Source organism: Helianthus annuus, chromosome 8 (genome assembly GCF_002127325.2).
Source record: "Helianthus annuus cultivar XRQ/B chromosome 8, HanXRQr2.0-SUNRISE, whole genome shotgun sequence".
In the NCBI taxonomy this organism is placed as follows: Eukaryota; Viridiplantae; Streptophyta; class Magnoliopsida; order Asterales; family Asteraceae; genus Helianthus; species Helianthus annuus.
The window spans coordinates 85,208,125-85,232,940 of NC_035440.2; the positions used below are offsets into that span (position 1 = coordinate 85,208,125).

General features: G+C 37.3%; 1 long non-coding RNA gene across 24 annotated transcripts; it reads left to right on the forward strand.

Moving 5' to 3' along the window:
* Window positions 1–16,100: 16,100 nt before the first annotated feature.
* Window positions 16,101–24,599, forward strand: LOC110873282. Of its 24 annotated transcripts, none has more exons than XR_004865301.1 (17): window positions 16,101–16,228; window positions 16,501–16,650; window positions 17,079–17,228; window positions 17,583–17,621; window positions 17,750–17,778; window positions 18,033–18,119; window positions 18,223–18,445; window positions 18,611–19,255; window positions 19,379–19,591; window positions 19,730–19,783; window positions 19,952–20,033; window positions 20,142–20,227; window positions 20,472–20,663; window positions 21,271–21,385; window positions 22,916–22,990; window positions 23,083–23,241; window positions 24,313–24,599. It is a non-coding gene; the product is annotated as an uncharacterized LOC110873282 (long non-coding RNA). The 24 variants fall into 24 exon arrangements; XR_004865299.1 differs by having other exon boundaries at window positions 22,964–22,990; XR_004865316.1 differs by having other exon boundaries at window positions 18,611–18,775; window positions 19,160–19,255; window positions 22,916–23,241.
* Window positions 24,600–24,816: the final 217 nt, after the last annotated feature.

A 24,816-nucleotide genomic window follows, 5' to 3' on the forward strand; every position in this document is an offset into this window, starting at 1 on the left:
ACATGTTGCTTTAAATAATTGGTAATTATAGTTGTTATGAAAACTTCTGGACAATCTGTTTCGCTCAGTGTCACGCCCCGATGTTTCCGCCATCGGTTGGGGTGTGACAGTATATCTTTCATATTAACATGTTCGTAATGTTATTATATGTGTGTTTTATTGCAAGATGATGGTGATAAATGTCACACCCCCAAAATCCACCTGCGGAGTATCACCGCTTGGGAGCGTGACTGACCAGGATCAAGCCATCAATCATATTGAACATAGCATAACATAAATAAAGTAGTTCGTAAAACCTCATTCAATACAATTGATGTTTCAAAACAAACATAGTATCAGTAGCGGAAGCATAAGTAAATAACCCAAGTAAACCATAAGTTCAATTATTCGAAATGTTTAAACATAGCGTTCATAATCCACTGCCCACAACGTCCCGCTCCTCCAGTGCAAGCTCCATAAGTACCTAAGGTCCTGCAAGGCATGCAGCAGATAATCAACAAACTAGTTGAGCGAGTTCACAGTTTAAAGTTCAATATCGTATAGTGTGAGTAATGGTTTAATCGTTACGTTCCATATGATTAGTTCCATCGCGGCCTCCCAGGCAGGTGTGCGAAGATTATGTTCGAGTAGTTCGCGACCATAGTCTTTACCGACCAGGGTGTGTGCGAAGGCGGTTAATCAGTTCGTTCGCGACCGTAGTCTTTACCGACCAGGGTGTGTGCGAAGGCAGTTGAGTAGTTCGTTCGCGACCATAGTCTTTACCGACCAGGGTGTGTGCGAAGGCAGTTCGTAAGTATCAACAGTTTAATCGTTCGTTATAATATCAAAGTATGCACAAGTAATCATCCAACCCATTCCCACCCTGGGAACCCATGCCTTGGCTGTGTGAACTCACCTTGGTTTGCTCGGTCTGCTAGGTTATGCGCTCACTAGTAATTAATCACGTCCTATCGTATGCACGTATAACAAATCAGTTCATGTTCACAATGATACGCATGCAATTTAATGTTCACATAACAGTCAGTTTGCATATCGGCACAACACGTATTACTTCACATTAAATCATTCAAAGTATGTTTATAACCACATATCTTTCGAATCCACCCTTATCTTTCGACCTATTAGTTATCTTTCGACATATCAGTTATCACAGTTATCTTTCGGACCGAATGTTATGTTTCGAGACACATGCCGTCTTCCGACCTAAGGGCATCTTTCGGTAATTATGTTTCGGTCAATGCTATCCTTCGGTCAACACTACTATGGTTCGAAGGTCAAGTATCTTTCGGTCACATCTATGTTTCGACAATAAGTATCTTTCGACAATAACTATGTTTCGAGTAGCAAGTATCTTTCGATACATATCAGTTACGGAATATCAGTTACGTTTATCACGCAGCCAGTTACAGAAACAGAAACCCTAATCATCTACAGCCGTCATCAACATTATCGATCAAACAACAATCATGCAGTAATCATAGGATCATCATCTAATCATCATGCAATCATCATAATACTAATACCCATCGTGATCCCTAGTTTATGTGTTCACCAAGCCGATTAACATAGTATGTCACATTATCGAACCCTATTAACATGCCATGAACATTCAGATCTCACCAATAACACCCTAATCAATTTGACAATAACAATCATTCCGATAACACATCAAGCAAGTCAGTAAGATCATAACATTAATCATAAATCGATAACCCTAATCATACAAGTTGTGTAAATCGCAGATTATTACGGTATTCCTAAGCGATTCATAGACAAGTAAGTGCTAGAAGTAACTAACCGAGATGAGGGTTTGGTCACGCAAAAGTTTCCGGTGGTTTCTAGTTTGCCGTCACAGTGAAATAGCTCTAGGGTTGAAAAATGACAGCCGATTACGTGCTTTCACGTATATATACATATTACAGAAATGGGCCAAGCCCATCTGAAAGACTGGGCCGAAGGATCTGAATTCCAGTCGAAGGATATGTTTCGTGGCCGAAGGATGTCGAAGGATAAAGTTCTTGGTCGAAGGATATGTTTTGAGATCCTTCGAATCGAAAGTTGATCCTTCGAATCGAAGGATATGTTTCGAGATCCTTCGATCTGCATATCATGTTTCGATCTAGACTAAGTGTTTTAATAATATTTCTAATATTATATTCTACCACAGCAAGTAATCACATATATGCAACACGACAATATGTTTCATTAAAACACAACGCGTACAATTTCAAGTCCACAATTCAGACAACTAAACAGTCAAAGTCAACGCGCATTTAATGCGAAAGTGAAAGTCAGAAACTCGAGTTGTCACATTATCCCCAACTTAAAAGAAATTTCGTCCCGAAATTTGGTACGCACTCACTGAGGAAGCTAGGTAAGTTACATTGTTCACTGGTTTTCCTGGGGTGTCACATCATCCCCCCGTTGATTTGGAATTTCGTCCCGAAATTCAGTAGTAGTAGCTTCAGCCTCAGAAGTGGATGCATTGGTTTCGAATAACTGGGGATACTTTTCTTTTATCTGGTCTTCGCGTTCCCAGGTATACTCTGGACCACGCTGAGAGTTCCAACGAACTCGAACAAGAGGGATTCTCTTGTGTTTGAGGACCTTAACATCCCGGTCCGTGATTTCAACAGGTTCCTCGACGAACTGCAACCGCTCGTCGATAGTGAGTTCCTTAAAAGGAATGATGAGGTTTTCATCTGATAGGCACTTCTTCAAGTTCGATGTGTGAAAGACATTGTGAACTGCTCCGAGTTCAGCTGGTAGGTTCAACTTGTAAGCTACCTTGCCAATCTTTTCTGTAATTTCGAATGGTCCGACGTACCGCGGATTTAGTTTGCCCCGTTTGCCAAAACGTACCACACCCTTCCAGGGTGAAACTTTCAATAAAACCCGGTCCCCGACCTCAAATTCCAATGGTTTTCTACGCTTGTCCGCGTAGGCTTTCTGACGGTCGCGTGCTGCCGCCATGCGTTGTCGTATCTGTGCTATCTTTTCTGTGGCGTCCACTACAATCTCTGGACCCGTAATTTGACTATCCCCCACCTCTGCCCAACAGAGAGGTGACCGGCATTTACGTCCGTACAATGCCTCAAATGGAGCGGCTTGGATGCTGGTATGGTAACTGTTATTGTACGAGAACTCCACCAAAGGGAGATGCTTTTCCCAGCCGTTGCCGAAATCAATAACACATGCCCGAAGCATGTCTTCAAGGGTTTGGATAGTTCGCTCAGACTGCCCATCCGTCTGAGGATGATATGCTGTGCTCATGTCTAATCGTGAGCCGAAAGATTTGTGCATCGCTTGCCAAAGCTCTGACGTGAATCGTGCATCGCGATCCGAAATAATAGAAGTGGGCACTCCGTGCCTCGAAACAACTTCTTTCATGTAGATGTCTGCTAGGGTAGAAAACTTATCCGTTTCTTTGATAGCCAAGAAGTGAGCAGACTTTGTGAGCCGATCAACGATCACCCAGATAGTGTCATTCCCACGCTGGGATCTAGGTAAGCCCGTAACAAAATCCATGGAAATTTCTTCCCATTTCCATTGCGGTATCTTAGGCTGCTGAAGCAGGCCTGATGGTTTCTGGTACTCGATTTTAACCCTTGCACAAGTTAAACACTTGCCGACGTAAGTTGCGATAAGAGCTTTCATGTTTGGCCACCAATAAGTTGTTCTGATATCGTGGTACATCTTATCCGACCCTGGATGTACCGAGTAGCGAGACTTGTGCGCTTCATCCATCACAAGTTCGCGTAAGCCGCCATAAAGTGGGACCCAAATACGCCCCGTTACATAGTAGGCGCCGTCTTCCTTTTGTTCCATTTGTTGCCTTGAACCGCGCAAGGCTTCAGCCTTGACGTTTTCGGGTTTCAGTGCTTCTAACTGAGCAGCTCGTATCTGTGCAGGAAGACTGGACTGAATAGTAAGTTGTAGCGCTCGCACGCGCTTAGGTAGAGTGTCTTTCCGACTGAGGGCATCAGCCACAACATTGGCCTTGCCTGGATGATACTTGATGGCGCATTCATAATCGTTTAGAAGTTCAACCCATCTGCGTTGACGCATATTCAAATCCTTTTGCTTAAGAATATGCTCGAGACTCCTGTGATCGGTGTAAATCGTGCACCTGGTACCGTACAGGTAGTGTCGCCATATCTTAAGCGCGAAAACAACAGCTCCCAGCTCTAAATCGTGCGTCGTGTAGTTCCGTTCATGAACCTTGAGTTGCCGAGAGGCGTATGCGATAACTTTATCCCTTTGCATCAATACACAACCAAGCCCTTGTATCGATGCGTCACAATAAACCACGAAGTCATCCGTGCCCTCAGGCAGTGAGAGAATAGGCGCGCTGCAAAGCCTATCCTTTAAGTACTGAAAAGCGGTCTCCTGTGTATTACCCCATCTGTAAACGACACCTTTCTGTGTAAGCATAGTGAGTGGTTGTGCGATCTTGGAGAAGTCTTTAATAAATCGCCTGTAGTAACCTGCCAAACCCAAGAATTGGCGTATTTCTGTCGGTGTACGTGGTGCTGACCAGTTTCTGATCGAATCAACCTTGGATGGATCAACATGAATCCCATCCTTGTTCACCACATGGCCTAAGAAGTGGACTTCACGAAGCCAGAAGTCGCATTTTGAAAACTTTGCATACAGTTGCTCCTTTCGAAGAAGTTCCAAGATAAGGCGTAAGTGCTGCTCGTGCTCCTCCTGACTCTTGGAGTAGATCAAAATGTCGTCGATGAAGACGATAACAAACTTGTCGAGATAGGGTTTGCACACCCTGTTCATAAGATCCATGAAGACTGCTGGCGCGTTCGTAAGCCCGAATGGCATGACAAGAAACTCGTAGTGACCATAACGAGTTCTGAAAGCAGTTTTGGAGACGTCCTCATCCCGGACTCTCAGCTGATGATACCCTGACCTTAAATCAATCTTGGAATAGTAACACGACCCTTGCAACTGGTCGAATAAGTCGTCGATGCGCGGAAGAGGATAACGGTTCTTCACCGTCACCTTGTTGAGTTCACGGTAGTCGATGCACATCCTGAACGTACCGTCTTTCTTCTTCACAAATAACACTGGAGCTCCCCAAGGCGAAGAGCTTGGACGAATAAAGCCCTTTTCCAAGAGCTCTTGCAGCTGCTTCGACAGTTCTTCCAGTTCGGTTGGAGCTAAACGATACGGTGCGCGGGCTATTGGGGCTGCTCCAGGAGCTAACTCAATCTGAAACTCGACTTGACGATGAGGAGGTAAACCAGGTAAATCTTCAGGAAACACTTGAGGAAAATCACGCACAACTGGTATATCCTCCAGCTTCTTTTCCTTTGCTGATGCGTCAGTGACAAGTGCCAAAATGGCAGTATGTCCCTTTCGTAAACATTTTTGCGCCTTTAAGTAAGAGATGATGCCAACCACAGCACCACTCTTGTCACCTTGTACTTCGAGAGGTTCCTGACTGGAGCGAGGAATACGTATAACTTTTTCTTTGCATAAGATCTCCGCATGATGTTGGGATAACCAATCCATACCGATGACGACGTCGAAACTACCCAAAACTATGGGTATGAGATCAATCGAGAAAGTCTGACCCGCTAGAACAATACTACAACCCTTGACTACCTGTGCGGCTTCTACACTTTTACCATTGGCTAGTTCTACGACGTGTTTGGTGTCTAGAGGTGTTGGTGTACGTTTTAATAATTTACTCATTTTCAATGACATATAGCTTGTATCAGCACCCGAATCAAATAAGACAGTAACATAAATATCGTCGAGAAGAAACTTACCCATAACCACATTGGGATCATTCACTGCATCTCCTCGACCCAACACAAAAGCACGACCACGAGCTTCATTGCCGTTGTTGTTGTTGTTTCCCCCGTTGTTCTGATTATTGTTGTTATTCCCGTTGCCCTGGTTGTTGTTGTTGTTGCGATTCTGGTTCAACTGAGGGCAATCGCGTTTGTAGTGACCTTCAGCCCCACACTGGAAACACCCCCGGTTTCCACGCTGTGGCTGCTGCTGCTGATTCTGTGGAGCTGGCGGTGGAAGTTGCTGGTGCTGGTTTGCTGGACGCGAGCTTCTACAATCTTTAGCCTCATGACCCGGCTTGTGACATCTTTGACATTGACTCCTGCGACATCTTCCACTGTGGTGTTTGTTGCACCTGTTACACCACGGGTGATTTCCCTTATAGCCACTATGTCCCTGACTGCCCGATGATTGCTGACTCGGACTCTGGTAATCGTTGGTGCGACGTTGCTGAGTTTGGGATTGAACAGACGCTGATCCCCTGCTGGAATCCCCGTCCCACTTTCTTTTATTCTCGCTGGGTGTGGCAGAAGTAGCAGCAGTTGGAGTGACTGAAGTAGCAGCTGTAGCAGTAGCGCCGACACGCTTTGGCAGTTTATTCTGATCCACTGCCTGATCGGTGATGCGATGAGCGAGACGCTGTATTTCCTGGATATTGTTGAGGTTAGCCGAGGTAACGTGGCTCTGTATTTCTGGCACCAAACCTTTGAGATACAACTCAATACGCTTGTAAGGAGGGTCCACCATAGTTGGACATAACACAGCCAACTCATTCGATCTCTTGGTGTAAGCTTCGATTTCCGAACCAACCATTTTCAAGTTATACAACTCGTCCTCCAACTTGTGAATGTCTTCTCTAGTGCAGTATTCCCTCTTGATCAGTTCTTTGAAGTCATTCCAGGGTGTGGCGTTAGCAGCTGCCAACCCTAAGATCTGCACTTGTGCGTTCCACCAAGTGAGCGCAATCCCTTCAAGTGTGCCAGTGGCGAACTTCACCCTGCGAGCTTCAGGGCATTCACACATTTCGAAAACCGACTCGAGCTTTTCAAACCAGTGGAGGAGTCCAACTGCTCCCTCCGTGCCACTGAACGAGCTAGGGCGACATTCCATAAAGTTCTTGAAGGTGCACCCAGGTTGTTGCTGAGCGGGTTGACCTATTGTGTACGAATAGGGCAAAGTTAAGTACGAGAATTAATGTAGGATCTAAAGATCCTAGTGTCTATACTGCAGGGTATACTACCTGCTTGGGCGGCTGCAACTGCCGCAGCAACGAGAGCCTCTAGCTGGGCTTGAGTCATGGTAATTCGTGCGGCCATTGATCTTCACATCAAAGGCAACATAAGTGAGAAAGGTTCGCGAATAGTGCGATGACAGAAGAGTGTAAGCACATAAGTATTCTCATGCAATGACAAGTTGTGAGCAAGGTAATGTAAGCATACTACGAGCAAAGTTCTATGCAAATTCTAGCAAGCAGGTAATAAACATAAACCTTATTACCTAGGATGTCGAGTCTTGCACGTGGAGCGAAGCGTCGTTGTGGATCGTTGAGAGCACTGTTCTGGTTATAGTCTGGTTTTAATAAAAACGTTTTTCCATATTAAAACCAAGTTCTCTATAACCAATGGCTCTGATACCAATCTGTCACACCCCCAAAATCCACCTGCGGAGTATCACCGCTTGGGAGCGTGACTGACCAGGATCAAGCCATCAATCATATTGAACATAGCATAACATAAATAAAGTAGTTCGTAAAACCTCATTCAATACAATTGATGTTTCAAAACAAACATAGTATCAGTAGCGGAAGCATAAGTAAATAACCCAAGTAAACCATAAGTTCAATTATTCGAAATGTTTAAACATAGCGTTCATAATCCACTGCCCACAACGTCCCGCTCCTCCAGTGCAAGCTCCATAAGTACCTAAGGTCCTGCAAGGCATGCAGCAGATAATCAACAAACTAGTTGAGCGAGTTCACAGTTTAAAGTTCAATATCGTATAGTGTGAGTAATGGTTTAATCGTTACGTTCCATATGATTAGTTCCATCGCGGCCTCCCAGGCAGGTGTGCGAAGATTATGTTCGAGTAGTTCGCGACCATAGTCTTTACCGACCAGGGTGTGTGCGAAGGCGGTTAATCAGTTCGTTCGCGACCGTAGTCTTTACCGACCAGGGTGTGTGCGAAGGCAGTTGAGTAGTTCGTTCGCGACCATAGTCTTTACCGACCAGGGTGTGTGCGAAGGCAGTTCGTAAGTATCAACAGTTTAATCGTTCGTTATAATATCAAAGTATGCACAAGTAATCATCCAACCCATTCCCACCCTGGGAACCCATGCCTTGGCTGTGTGAACTCACCTTGGTTTGCTCGGTCTGCTAGGTTATGCGCTCACTAGTAATTAATCACGTCCTATCGTATGCACGTATAACAAATCAGTTCATGTTCACAATGATACGCATGCAATTTAATGTTCACATAACAGTCAGTTTGCATATCGGCACAACACGTATTACTTCACATTAAATCATTCAAAGTATGTTTATAACCACATATCTTTCGAATCCACCCTTATCTTTCGACCTATTAGTTATCTTTCGACATATCAGTTATCACAGTTATCTTTCGGACCGAATGTTATGTTTCGAGACACATGCCGTCTTCCGACCTAAGGGCATCTTTCGGTAATTATGTTTCGGTCAATGCTATCCTTCGGTCAACACTACTATGGTTCGAAGGTCAAGTATCTTTCGGTCACATCTATGTTTCGACAATAAGTATCTTTCGACAATAACTATGTTTCGAGTAGCAAGTATCTTTCGATACATATCAGTTACGGAATATCAGTTACGTTTATCACGCAGCCAGTTACAGAAACAGAAACCCTAATCATCTACAGCCGTCATCAACATTATCGATCAAACAACAATCATGCAGTAATCATAGGATCATCATCTAATCATCATGCAATCATCATAATACTAATACCCATCGTGATCCCTAGTTTATGTGTTCACCAAGCCGATTAACATAGTATGTCACATTATCGAACCCTATTAACATGCCATGAACATTCAGATCTCACCAATAACACCCTAATCAATTTGACAATAACAATCATTCCGATAACACATCAAGCAAGTCAGTAAGATCATAACATTAATCATAAATCGATAACCCTAATCATACAAGTTGTGTAAATCGCAGATTATTACGGTATTCCTAAGCGATTCATAGACAAGTAAGTGCTAGAAGTAACTAACCGAGATGAGGGTTTGGTCACGCAAAAGTTTCCGGTGGTTTCTAGTTTGCCGTCACAGTGAAATAGCTCTAGGGTTGAAAAATGACAGCCGATTACGTGCTTTCACGTATATATACATATTACAGAAATGGGCCAAGCCCATCTGAAAGACTGGGCCGAAGGATCTGAATTCCAGTCGAAGGATATGTTTCGTGGCCGAAGGATGTCGAAGGATAAAGTTCTTGGTCGAAGGATATGTTTTGAGATCCTTCGAATCGAAAGTTGATCCTTCGAATCGAAGGATATGTTTCGAGATCCTTCGATCTGCATATCATGTTTCGATCTAGACTAAGTGTTTTAATAATATTTCTAATATTATATTCCACCACAGCAAGTAATCACATATATGCAACACGACAATATGTTTCATTAAAACACAACGCGTACAATTTCAAGTCCACAATTCAGACAACTAAACAGTCAAAGTCAACGCGCATTTAATGCGAAAGTGAAAGTCAGAAACTCGAGTTGTCACAATAAAAGTGTTGATATTATTTCTTATGGTGCAATGTTTAGTCTATACAAGTTTAATCTTCAACATGAATTTAGTGAAGAGGTAATTTTAATGTTTATTTAATCTTTTTTTTTAACTTTTGTATTCAATTTTTGTCCTTTTTAAGGATCAGAAGAGTTTTGAGACTCAAAGGAAGAGATCCAAGAGACTCTCTGAATGGAAATGAAGTGAGATTATTAATTTAGACGATTCTGAGGACAATGACAAAGAAGAGGAATTAGAAGATACTGCCGATTCAAGAACAAACCAGAAAACCCAATTAAAAATACCTCGAGTGTCAATTCAGAAGCGGAACGGATTTCATGCGGTCTATATGAAATCCATAAAGTGTTTTTATGTTTTTTTTTCATTTTCAGTTGTTGTGTTTATTCTAGACGTATGAATAAAGTTTATTTTATTTTTGAACTTTATTTTTGGTGTCAATATAATGCAGGACCATATTAATAAATTTAGTATTCTAAGTTTATAAGTCAACAGAACTTATATAAGTAAATATCCTAAAGTTGTAATAAATAGATATTGCAGTTAAATATAGTCAAGCTGAAATTATAAAATATTGTAGTTATTCTTGGATATTAATCTAATAATTTGTATTTCTTAACTAAAATATAATAAAGTAATAAACTTTAAAGCTAAACAAAAAAAATGAACTTACTATGATACAAAGTTAATCAAGATATAAACTCTTAACATCTTATTCTTTTTATAAAAACTATTTTTAAAATTTTATAAAAATATAAATTTTTAAATATATAAAAACAAAATTTAACAATTAAAGTTAGGGATGTAAAACTTACGAGTCAACTACTATTTTTTATTTTTATAAAAACAAAAATTTTAAACTTTAAGTTTATTGGATGAGTACCATGTGAATATTTAAAAAAAAATATGAACTTTAAAAAATAAAATTATAACTTTATCATTTAACCAACAAAATAAACTTACTTTACAACTAGAACAACTTATCTTTTATTTTTTGTCATTTGATTATTATTTTTTTTATTAAAAACGAAACTTTACATGTGTAAAACAGTTTTTTACTTTATTTATAAACAAAACATTTTGTTTTTATAAAAAAATAATTATTTTATAAACAATTTTAGTAATAAGTAATATAAATAAAATATCTCAGAAATTTATAATCACTACTAAATAAATACTAAACTGTGTTGCAAATTTTTAGGAATAATAAGTTCAACTATATTGTTATAGATAATATTAGTCAGTTTCAAAAGAATTCTTACCAACTTGACTAGATACATAGTAGATTGGTTTTGCGTATTTTTAGGAATTATAAGTTAAAAGTAGACTCATATAGATAAGATTAGTTAGGAACTAAAAATCTGAACTTAGTATGATATAAATTTAATAAAGATATAAACTCTGAACATCCTATTTTTTTTTTTATAAAAAACGGTTCTTGAAATTTTATAAAAATATAATTTTTTATAGAGTTAATTACATAGTTAGTCCCTGTGGTTTGCACAAAGTAACATACTTAGGTACTAATATATTAAAATCACATTCTAGGGTATTAACTTTTCATTTTGTAACGTTTGGAGGTATTAACGCTATTTGTAGGTTTAAAATCACATTTTAGTAGTACCTAAGTATGTTATTTTGTGCAAACCACAGGGACTAACTATGTTAATACCCAAGAAGTTAATACCTTCAAACGTTACAAAATGAAAAATTAATACCCTATAAGATTATTTTAAACTATTAGTACCTAAGTATGTTATTTTGTGCAAACCACAGGGACTAACTATGTAATTAACTCTTTTTTTATATCTGTAAAAAAAAACGAAATTTAAGAATTTAAGTTAAAGGTCTAAAACGTACTTACGAGTAAAATACTATTTTTTATTTTTATAAACACAAAAATTTTAAACTTAAAGTTTATTGGATAAGTATTATGTGGATATTTAAAAAAGGTTATGAACTTTAAAAAATATAATTATACTTTATAGTTTAACCAATAAAATAAACATACTTTACAATTATAACAACTTATCTTTTATTTTTTGTCTTTTGATTATTAATTTTTATAAAAAAACAAAATTTTTTTGTCTTTTGATTATTAATTTTTATAAAAAAACAAAACTTTACATATGTGTAACACTTATGACATATATCCACCAGAATAGTGTTATCATAAATATTATATGAATAAGAAAACTACCAAAAACGAGTGCCGCAATGCAAAGTGTCGCTCCGCCGCATCGCGCGGGCACCGTACTAGTCGAATATTTATATGTAACAATATTTATTGTGTAACTCTAATTTTTATATAAAAAGTTTAAAATTTAGAATATTAATGTTTCTTTTAGACTAGTGATTCTCGTCAAGAATGGTACGTGAAGTTCCGGCACAAGCTCCTTATTAAACAAGCTCAAGTTTAGATTTAATTAAGCTTGAGGTCGAGATTCTTGAATAGCTTGTTTTGAGCTATTACTGAGTCGATCTTGAACAACTAACTCTCATTAATAGTAAAACATATTTAATTTTGGTTGTTCCTCAAACTTTGGAAATTTTAATTTAACGTTAAAAGTTTGTTCTTTTCTTACCCTCTCTATCGCCATACCCTACTTTATGATGTGATAATACTGAGTATGTTTGTCTTGACAATATAAAGTTTCTATCGCTTTTTGGTAGTGTTTGATATGCAGGAATGGGAGGTGGAATAAAATGAATTATTGCGAGGAAATGAAAAAAAGAGTGTTTGGTTGGTTAACGTAATGGAATCACCCATTACATAAGTCATTCCATTCCCTCAAATTCATTATATTCACTTCGCCTGTTTTTTTTTCCATTTCATTATCTCTCTCAGCCTACGTCACAAACACCGACCATCACCTCCACCATCTACCACCACCACCACCTGCCGTTGTCACCACCCGCCACCAACCTCTGCCGACCACCACCACCGTCCTCCGCTGCCACCACCGCCCGCCGCCATCGACTACCATCGCTGCCACCCGCCATCGCAAACCACCGCCACCCCGACCACTACCCCCACCCTCTGCCGACTACCACCACCATCCTCCGCTGCCACCACCCACTAGCGTCGACCACCACCACCCACCGTTGTCGCCGCCACCTCCACCCGTCGCCACCACCATCGCTGCCACCCGCCGCCACCGACCACTGCCACCCCAACCACTACCGCCACCCTCCGCCGGCCACCACCATCATCCTCCACGGCCACCTCCCGCTACCGTCGACCACCACCACCCACCGTCGTTGTCGCCACCACCATTGATTCCATCGCCGCCATCCGCAACCACCGACAACCGCCACCTCAACCACTATCGCCACCCTCCGCCGACCACCACTACCATCCTCCGCGACTAGCACCCGCTACCGTCAACCACCACCACCCACCGTCGTCGCCACCACCATCGCCGCCACCTACCACCGCAGACCACCGCCAATCCTGACCATCGTGCCGCCACCGCTAACAACCGTCACCCACCGACCACCACCACCCACCACCACTAACACCGACCAGGCGACCACCGCCACCCATCGCTGCCACCGCCACTAGCCGCCATCGATCACCGCCACCACCCATCGTCGATTTAATTCAATCCTCTTTTCTTACCTAACAAACAACACAATGTAATGATTTATTCCTTTCCTGTATGGTAACCAAACATGACTATGGAATGTAATGATCCATTTCATTACTTTGTCAATTCCATGACCTCACCTATTCCATTCCTTCATCTATTCCATTACGTGATACCATACATATCCTTAATATTTTTAATATAGTATTGAATGGTATATATATCATTGTTGTAATAGTGCCAGCTTGCACCATTTCAGGGATTTATTTTAGTTTTGATGTGTTATCATTGAATGCATTAGTTAACATGTGAATGATTAGACTTCTTGAATCTCCGTTCTCTTGGTTTTAAGTAAAAGAAAGGCAACAAACCAAAAGGAGAATACGGTTGCTTTTAAAGATGTGTATGGGTTAGTTTGGTTTGGTTTGGTTTTTACCATGACTATAACCATAACTATAATCGCTAGTTTCGGTTATGGGATTTCACCGTAACCATAACCATAACGGAACTTTGTTTATGGTTATTTCGGTTTTTAATCAAGAACTTTAACTAAAACCAACTTTCGGCTAAAGTTCAAAATTTTTAAGCTAATGAGTGTACAAAATAAAAAATGAAACCAATCATGTTGGACTTAGCTTTGGTTTTTTGCAAGACAACTAAGGTTAAACTACCAATGTAGGATCCCGTTTAATAAGATATTTCCCAACAAAAAAGAAAAAAAAAACCTTAAGCAACTTCTTTATCAAAATAAATAACACCTATATCACGATCAATTTGTTACAAATATACTTTTTATCTTAGTAAAAAACCACTGATGGTTAGTGTTAAACGAAAATCTGTTACATAGACATAACATTAAAAGTTATGTTCGGTTAAACGAATTTCATAACCATAACCATTGGTTATGTCGGTTATTGGTTAAAATATGTTTAGTTATGTCAGTTATAGTTCAGTTATCAGTTATGGCAGTTAATTTGTTCACCCCTTAGTTGTTTCTAATGCATATGTGGTTTTCTATATGCGTACTCTTCTGATTGCAAGTAGTGACATACATTTCCAATCATAAATTGCTACAGTAGTTTTTTTTTTTTATCGAATAATCTTACTCCTAATTAGACTTTGTTATGGGCTCATGCTAGCATTCACCTCATCACTCATGGACATGAAACACCACACTTAGGGGGCGTTACCAGGGAGTGAAGGACTAAATTTAGAGCGTTGCAAGAAGCATTGGGCGCAATGGCGAACTTAGGAATTTTTTCATGGGGGTGTAGAATATTTTTAAAGATTTTAGGCCCTAGGTATATAAAAAAAATTCGGTTCATGTCGGGTCGGGCCATATAAAACAAAAGAATATCAAGCTAAAATTTATTTAATTATTAAAAACATGTCAAACGTCGTTACAAACATATTTAAAATGTTGCTCTACGGGTTTCCATTTTTTGAAATCTATCCAAATTCCAAAACATCTAGAGCTACTTTTCTAAGCAAGTCTCTCTATATAACATATACAATTAATTTTCAACACTAAACACTTAAACAATCAACACAAAACTTCATAATTTTCAACTTTAAAATCAAGCTCTAGTTTTAATTGTTGATTCATTCTAATTAACCATTTAAACACATTAAACTTCAACTAAAACAACAAAATCAATTAACTAAAGTTTCAAAAAACAACAAAACAACTAAAAATTCAAACTTTTTAACAACTGTATTTCTCCTAAAAATCCAGATAAAACAAGAAAACAAAAAAATAATCGAACCATACACGAAAATAGTGATGAGATGTTGTTATCGTGAGTTTGGTGGCCGAAATTGCGATGGGTTGGGTTATTATATTTTAGTTCAAATTAGATTATTAGATTTGTTTGGGCTTGAGTTATGGTGTGTTTATTGGGTTAAAGGTTAAGAGAAACTTAATTGAGTTAAGTGAAAGTTAATTAGTTAAGTGGAAAGTTAATTAGGTTGTATTTAAAAAAAAATCGGTGTTTACGTAAATTTTTTACAAATTCATAAGATTATTTTCCTAAGGGGACGGTCGAAAATTTCCAAAGGGTGCGGACGAAAATTTTCAAGAGGTGCGGTCGGGATTTTACCGGGAATTTAGCACTATATTTTATTTTTTCAAGGGATGCGCCCGTCCACCTAGAGATAAAGGTGGGTACGCCCTTGATTGGGCGTTAGGCGTTAAACGCCCTATGCGTCATCCGTGTTAGGCGTTAAACGATAACACTTAATCCTATATATATTTGTCCAATGTCAAACCATTAATATCAAAGAGGAACACAATTCCATACACCTTGGTATCGCTAGCTACAAGTCGTTTGATGATTATAGTTCTCGTACTCATGCGAACTAGATTCAACTGCTACTTTACTCTAATCAAAATGTGCATTTTGTGTTTGTAAATGACAATTTCCAATTAAGTCAAGAGTAAAGTAAATAAATAAAGGAAAACTAGAAAATCATTAATATCAAAATACAAAAAGTAATGTAAAAGTTATACATAAACTATTATACAAGTTACAAGGATTTAGGTGGAAAAGATACTACCAAATCATTTCACGGGACACTTGTGAACTGTAGTGCCACCACCTAAACTAATATAAGAAAAGTACAGTTATACACGAGTAACGAGCATATGATAACGGCCGCATGTTAAAGGAGTTCGATGTGAAAGAAATTTGATCTTAAGAAACCATGATAGACATGATTGATGTAATTTGATTTGCAGTTTACGTTTTGATTAATTTTGAAGTAAAGTTACAATTGAGATATAATATTTTTATGTACACATAATATTTATATGTACACACAAGGTAAACTACAAAATAAACTATATCTACTACTTCTAATAAAGCAAAATAAGCTTAGGCCACTTGTCATCCTCTTACACCCTTAATTGCCACCTGTCCTCCTTACAGCCTCTAATTTCACAAAATCCCGCTTAAACTAAAACCCTAAACCAAAACAATCGTAGATGGCTTCCTTCTCCTACAATCTTCTTTCCTTATCCTTATGGCAAAATAGGTAACTTTTTTTTCCTTCTTTTACTGTCCATCTCTTTCGTCATATACGATACACACTTTCCATAAATTTGAAATCAGTTTTCTTTCCTTCTTAATTCCAATCAAAAACCCTAATCAAAGTTGATTTCACCATCAATCTTTCTGTTGGTTCTCTTCTGTTGTTTTCTTCAAACCCTAGAATTGATTGTTCTTTGTTGAGGCTTGATCTAGAGCTCGAATTGATTGTTCTTTGATTGGTTTGGGCTCGAATTGATTGTTCTTTGTTCATGTCAGCGATGATGGCTATTGAATAAACCCTAGATGATGGCTATTGAACAAACCGAACAACCCAGGTAATACTTTCTCTTCATCTTCTTGACCTGAAGAGTCTAGGGCTAAGCATAGGAATCCGCATCAGCTTCGATCTCTATCTATGAAATTTTGGTAAATTCTTTGTTACTTTTGATTTACAATTTCGTGATTTGTCATTGTTAGGGTTTTACGGTGTTTTTCATTCATTTTCTTTGTGTTTTTAACTATTTATGTGAATCGTTGATTGGCTAGGGACATATGTAGGCTGAGTATTTGGTTTTTGTTTGAAATTATATGGTAGAGTTTAAGAAGGATTTGAATGAATATTGATTAGTATATGATGCATGTGTTGCAAAACAGTTTGAGATTGATTGTTATATGTTTTGGACTAGATAACCACAAGAATTAAAAAGATTCGGTTCATTTAAAATAAAAAAGAAATAGATGCATAATTGGAAGGTTTAGTTTGTTTCGCTAGAGTTGTTTAGGTCTGGAGATAAGGCGCGATGCCTCATACAGCCATTTAAAACCCTAATTTCTTCAGCCGGTTTTCTCTGCAGGAAGACCAACGATGGGATCATCATCATCATCAATGATGTCACGATTCAGCGATCTAAGGTCAGAGTTTCCACGATTCAGATTGAAATCGACTCTATCCAATATCAATTTATTCAAGTTCGGTGTCATAACTCTTCAGCATCGCACTTCAGGTCAGATTTGTTGCTTATAGTTCATCAATGCTTCATATGTGTTTGTTTTGATTTTCATTTCTAATTTGGCTATTAATTTTATTGAATGTTGTAACCGTTCATTTCTAATTTGGCTATTGATTTACTAGATGTCATAAAATGCGTTTATTTACATAAGGTTGATCGAATCTAAATCCCATTGTTTCTTTACTCCCAAATCATCAGCTGTCACTTTTTTTAATTTCATCATCTTCATCATTGATCTAATTAAGTTGTGATGTACTATCAATGCATATGTATATATCGTATGATAGATACTTCACAGAGTTGCATTTTGAGTATGAGATTGTGATGATGAAAACCTTATATGTGTAGCCATGGTGGTGTGTGGAGTCTGAGGATGACCATAAGAAGGTTTGACTTTTTTATTTTTTAATTGTTAGCTCTTACTTTTCTCTCACAGTCGTTCACAGAGTTGCATTTTGAGTATGAGATTGTGATGATGAAAACCTTATATTATACTACTCTTTTATGTTTTTCAGATGAAGTTCTCCATTAGGATTCACCATCTGTAAGTTTCTATACAATCGTTCCATGTTAAGAGTAAACGGTTGAAGTGCATACTTGGTTTAAAAAAGCGTGAGGCGCTCTGAAGCGTTTTGGTTCCAAAAGCTTTAAGAGAGGCAAGAGCTTCACGTTTTGGTTTGAAAAGCTTCACGTTTTGGTTCAAAAAGCTTATACCGTAATATACTAATATGAGTATTTCTAATTTTTTTTCTTAAACTGAATTTTAGTTTTATCACCATGCTACCATGACTTTGCTAGGCCGAGCACACCTGGTCTACCTCTATTTTACATCTACACCACCTACCAACTTCATGGTGTTTTTGAGGAATACAATCTCATTCGAAGGTTATAGAGTATATATTATAACTTTAATTGTATTCTGCCCTAACTTGCAACAATACGTAAAAAAACACAAAGATTAACATGGAATTTGGTTTTAATGATTTAGGCTGCAAGTCTTTTTTGGAATAAACATTGACCTGTTTGCATGGGAAGACAAAAGAACCCCGGTGAAGGAGTATAATCATGCTCAGAACGAAAGGTTTACGAGCTACGCGGCAATGGTAATTTTTTTCACAAACATGATTCTTTGTTTGTTGAGTTCACAGTTAACAACAACATTGGATCAACTGGTTAACGAGAGAGTTGCAAATGCTGAGGAATGACTCAAGGTATTGTTTGATTAATTTATGAATTTGTATTACGATGCGGGATCAGATTCTTAGTACTTAGTTGGCATTGAGGAATGACTCTTAAGGAATTTGTTTGATTAATTTATAAATTTGGATTAGGATATTGGATCATTAAATTTGGATTAATTTATAAATTTGGATTAGGCTACAATGGCATGCAAAAGGAAGTTCCAGATGCTGCCACATCATCATACTTGCTTTCAGCTGATGATATTGGCTTTTTTGTATTCGTGTCATGTGAACCTGTGAGAAGGGATCGAGCCCGTGGGCCAACTGTATTATCTTAACAGATTGGACCAGTAATACCAGGTATTCTGCAGAATCTTTTGTATTTATTTTTGTACAAAACCTTATAAATCAAGTAACTAACAGATAATTACTACTGAGAATCTTGAACAAGAAATTACCAAAACCTTTTGTAACTGAACAATCTTGAATGATATCATGACGATAGACCATCGTCAACAACTGTTGTAAAAATTCTTGATTGTTTTATTTTTCTAATAAAGCAATGCTTCGAATTAGCGGGCAACGTTAGTAATCAACGAATCAAATGGAGATTGAGCCGATAATTCCGATGAATTAGCGGGCAACGTTAGTAATATGGTTCTAAATGTATATCACTGGTGCTAATTTCCGATTTTGTTTCCCATGATTTTCAATCTGTTATTTTCATTAATACACTGTGTCCAGGTTAATTTTTTAGATTGAGATCTGTATGTTAACACATTGTTGATTGGTTCGAGGTTCATATGTATTTTCTCCGCAGATTTTGCGAAAGATCATCAGGTATGCATACACAATTCACCCCCTCTGATTCGTTAATATTATCATCTCAACTCAATCGATCATCTGTAGCGACGATCTAAACCTGATTCTGTATCGTTTCGTTTTTTTTGCTTTTTTAATAAGATTCAATAAGATTATTAGGTTTTTGTGAGATTACGATTGAGGATTGTGTTTGGATTGGAATTGGGATTGATTCATGGAGAAATCGATGAGAGATTGAGGAAAACGATGCCGGAACTAACGGTTGATTGTCGAACGACGTCGTATGGAGCAGTTTCTTTGAGTGGATTTTGGTCGAAGCATTGTGGTGATGTTAGTTATAATCAGCTTCATAAGGTAGCTTAATTAGATGTGTTTTTTGTGTTTTAGTTGTTTGATTGTTTAGTTGATGGTTTTATGATGTTAGGGTTTGTAATTGTGTCCAACAAGTTGATGGTTCATCACTCTATCTCATGTTTGATCAATATTCAACAGGTATTTTCATGGTCGTCGTGTGCGTTCTAAGCACCGAAAAAAGCCTCTGAAACGGTAATCTATATCTTCAATTTTTGAACAGTCCTTTTTTAGTTTTTAAGTTTTTTATGTTATGGCTGATCTCAAGTTTAATGTTCAAGTTAAAATCATGAATATCAATCCAAAAATATGTTATGGCTGACATTCTTCTTAATTTAATTTATTATATGAATTCATTTTCAGGTTCTGTAATCATAAACGAAATTTCTTCACCAAGTACATATCTCACAAATACAACTTCTAATGACGATTTCTAAGAGACCAGGTTTGTTTACCATTCAACTTTCACTCAAAATTTAACTTTGATTTTCAATTTTAAATATTTGATTCATTCTTTTTGATGTATGATTGAGGGATTTTTTTGTTTCATTAGTATATGTATTCATTGAATCATTGGCGAAATCGGCAGTTTCCGGCGAATCTGAGTTCCACCGAAATCTAATCAGTTCCAAAGAGTAGGTGAGTTATGACGATTCTGAGCTCCATTTGTTTTCAAATACCTGTCCGATTCGTAGCGATTAATGTCTGTATTTGGTGTTTTTTAAGCAGCTATATGTTTGTTTTTTTGAGTGGATATGTTATCTTCGACCAACTATTCTTTGATGGATTTGTGAAGCGACTTTTGATTAGAATTTTGTTATTTAACATCACTGAAATGTTGTTGATTTTAATTTGAAGGTGTTTACTAATTATCGTTAGCTAGGTGTGGCCAGAGCTAGAGATTGCAATGGATGAAAGAAAACGCAGAACCCAACACATTTTAAATGTCAGATAAATGAAGAGTTGGGTTCTCAGATTTTGCAATTTCACACAGAACCTTCAAGTGTTGCCTTCACATCTATCACTAAGGCATACCAGTAGAAGGAATGAAGATGGAGTGATTGATCCAACAGAGGTAAAGTTATTTGGCTATTGTTTTGTAAATAAACAAGTGCTCAAGGAGCTTCGAGTTTTTTTATTTGTGAGACAATAGAGTACAACGTACATTTGACACAAGAAAACTTGAACACTTGAATTGTCAATTGTTTAGCTACTATAACAAGCTTAGGGAATGATCCTAATGCCCATGGTGAACCGCCCATCTAAAGAGGGAAATTTTTAAATTTTTTTATTGTGTTAATCATGATGATTAAAAAAGAATCTCTAAAAAATGATGAAACGTTCAATATACGGGTTTTGTTTGGGTTGGCATGTTTAATCCATTTAGTTACATAGGTTGACCATAACTTAGAAGATGATTCACCAAAAAAAAAGTGAAACTAATAATTAAGTAGCAACAGAACCTCACATAAGCAAGCAACATTATGTTTTTCAATCTATGGTGGCATTAAGTTTCCGGCACTTGGAGCCTACAAATTATAATGTGCAGGTACATATTTCTTGACTGGTATATGTATTGACGAATGGGTTGAAATCGTTGCATTTAGTTGTTATTAACTTATGTAATGAATTATGAAACCATGCTTCTCACTTTTTTAATCCTTTTTTTTTTGCATGAAAAGTGTCATATTAGACTTGTGGTGGAATTTGGGCAAAAAGTCTTTGACATGTCAATAAAGAGCTGGGCAAGACAAATGGAATCGTCCTTGCTTGAAAAATGTGGCTTTTTATGGCTAGGTAGTTTTTTATTTTTTTTATAGGTAGGTTTATGAATGGTTGATTCTAAATACACCCCCCACCCTCCTGATTATACCCCCCCTGTGAGAGGAAAACTGCCGGTCCCACGCGGGCCCCACCTGTAAGTATGTGAGAGGAGGGGGTGTAAAAAGTAATTAGCGGGGGTGTAGAAAGTAGCACCCATATATACTTATGAATTGTATATTTTAGGGTGCTACTTTCTACACCCCCCTATTTACTTTTTTCACCCCCCTCCTCTCACATATTTACAGGTGGGGCCTGCGTGGGACCGACAGTTTTCCTCTCACAAGGGGGGGTGTAATCAGAAAGGAGGGGGGGTGTGTATAGAATGAGCCATATTTTACATTGTTCAATTCGTGTATCAAACGGGTATCTAATGGTGGTTCAAAGAGTGACTTAGAAGTGAAATGCTGAAATTTTTAGCACTTAAATTCTATAATGAATGAATAAAATCTACACCAAACTACCTGATGCGAATTTATGATAAAAAATTAGAAAGGTTGTTGTTTCTGATTCATTTGATGTTGAAGTTTAGAAATGTAAGGTACATTAGGACCATGTGTACGTGCTCCATGATAAATAATCGAATTTAAAAGGAACTTAGATATTAGGGCAATTGGATAGATTATGCACTAATGACTTTCGAAGTCAAACATATTTTAATTTGCAAATTGATGTGGTCTCTTACCATATAATAACGATTGATTATAAAAATTCGAAAAGTATTTCTTTATAATCTATTTTTAATTAAACATTAAAAAATATATAGTCGTTAGTCGTTTAATAAAATATGGCATACATGCTTTTCTAAACACTACCCATGTCGGCACATAAAAGGTTGGGTTGGTTTGATCTGATACGCTTTTGTCCCAATATATATAATTAGTTAATGTGTTAAATAAAATTTATACTATTTCAACCAATGAGGTTTGGATTCATTACTCAGTAGCATCAAGTATGCCTTATTTTTATACTATTTCTACATGTATGCCTTATTTTTATATATTTCTTTAGGTTTGTACTCTCTACTTCATGGTATCTTTTTTTTTATATTTGTAGCAAAATATTTGACCCTTTATTTTTTATTTTACCAATTCACCCGTTATTGATAAACTTTACTGGGCAAACTGCCTTCTCTATGTCAACTTCTTGATAAATATATGGGTCGAATGAAGTTCTTTTCATTTTTCTGTACAGTTAACAAGTTGAGTTGAAACATGTCACTTTTTAGTATGTGTGTGGAAGTCAAAACTGACAAAGTTGACCTGCTAACACCTTTTTTCACTATTTAAGGTTTTTATTTTCATCTTCTATAGATGTTGAATTTATTAATTATGGTTATTAAACTATATTATTACAGAGAAGACAGGATATAGGGGGTCAGGTGGGTTGGGTAATGGGTAAAAAGGGTTTTGAGTTTAAACATGTCACTTTTTTATTGTGTTGGAAGTCAAAACAAACCGGGTTAACTTGCTAACACCTTTCGTCACAATTTCTTTTATTTTATAGATGTTGAATTTGTTAGTTATGATTATGGAACCATATTATTACCTGCAGGCTATTGGAAACCATGTCGTCCTTATGGTGGGTGGTTCAAATGGCCATTTTGAGCTCAATTTTTTCAAGCCAATGATTGCTAGAAATAAAAATTTTAAGTGTCTTCATGTGAATTATAGGTAGTTTTTGTTGCTACTCGAGATGTGATGCCCAAAACACATTTTTGCCACTTAAGCCATCGAAGGTGTTCTCCCACAAGAAGCCATGTTTTATCTTGATTTGATCACTAAATGTACTAACAAAGATCGAGCCAGCTCCATCTCCCGCTTTTTAGACGAGTAAGTTCATTTCTCATTTTGAGATTGGTTGATTTGGTGGATCTGTCAACAGGTCAAATGTTTCAGTTTGAGACAAATCATATTTAGTTATGCGTCAAAGGTTGAGTTGAGTTGATATAAGCTGTAATCTAAACAATTAGTTTTGTCTTTTATCTTTAATTGTTGTGTTTGATTGGAGATTGTTGCCATGCCATTTGATCGGGCGCGTGCGACGTGTGATCGGAATTCGTTTCAATTTGTTTGTTTTTTTCCTTTTTAAGTCATATTTGATATGGGGTGTCACCACAATTAGTACAGAACATGCCTTCTACCCAGTTTCGAGTTATGTGATTAGGGTTACTGGTTGGGGTACTGGGCTCAAAGTTGGATCCGATTCATAGGGTGCCACATACAACATTCATTGCGACATCCGGTTTGCTTGAGCCTCGATGTTATCTTGCAACAGTTTGGTACACTGACTTTCAGAGTCAAACTTCTTGACTTTTTTTGATGATTTTTCACCCATGTAAGCATGATTATGTGTGTTACGTAGTTGCACATGATGTTCATCGTATGCTAAACCGAGTATTTTTCCTATGTTCATCGTATGCTAAACCGAGTATTTTTCCTATTTTGATTATGTCAATAGACGGTTATAGTTCTCGAACCTAAAAATCAAAACTTTTGATTTTGTTTATTCAAAGTAAAATAAGTTTGTAAATAACAACTTAAATGGATGTTGATATATGCCTAGAATCATATTTATATTTGTATAAATTTACATACCTTTGAATGAGTTACCCATTTGACCTGTTTCTTTTTTAGGAGAGATTTTGTGTTTTTTATTTACTAATTATTTTATTTCCTCATAAAAGTAGAACTTTAGTTTGATGGTTGTGTTATAGATTTTCTCTCCAAACCTAAATTACTAGCCATACACTCAAATTGTTGTCATATATCAAATTGGTTGATCTATATGTTGCACCATATGTACTATGCATATTGCTATTGAAAATGGTTATTTTATTCTTTATATTATTTTTATAACTAATTGTGTTGGCTGATGGTGGAGTCTTGATTAATGTTGTATAGCACAGAGCAACAGGTGCATGGCATTCTCAAATTTATTGATCTTGCGAGTAGTGAATGGTTTTTCAAAAGCCGGTTAAGCAGGGATCCTTTGAAAGAAACTCAAGCAATCAACTAAAGTTTGTAATCATTAAGCGATGTTATATTTGCTAAAAATGATATAGCACTGGTTATCACCAATGCAACCGGCCGAACTCTCTTAAACGGTGTCACTATATATGTGGTGTATAAAAAAATCTTTAATGACTTGTGATTTTTTTTCCTAATTTATATGGCATCATATTTCAATGGTCTAAGTATTATGCTTGCCAACATTGTTTTGTTTTCGACCTGGTACTGTTTACTTTTCAGCAAACTATAATGGTTTAGAATAGTTTATCGACTTCTGCTTCATATTTACTTCTTTCAACTTATAGTATAGAATGTTCGCTATTGAAAGATGAACTTAAGTCTTATGCTTTCCATCACGATCTTCTTGATTTTGAAGAATCCACAAAAGAATTGTTT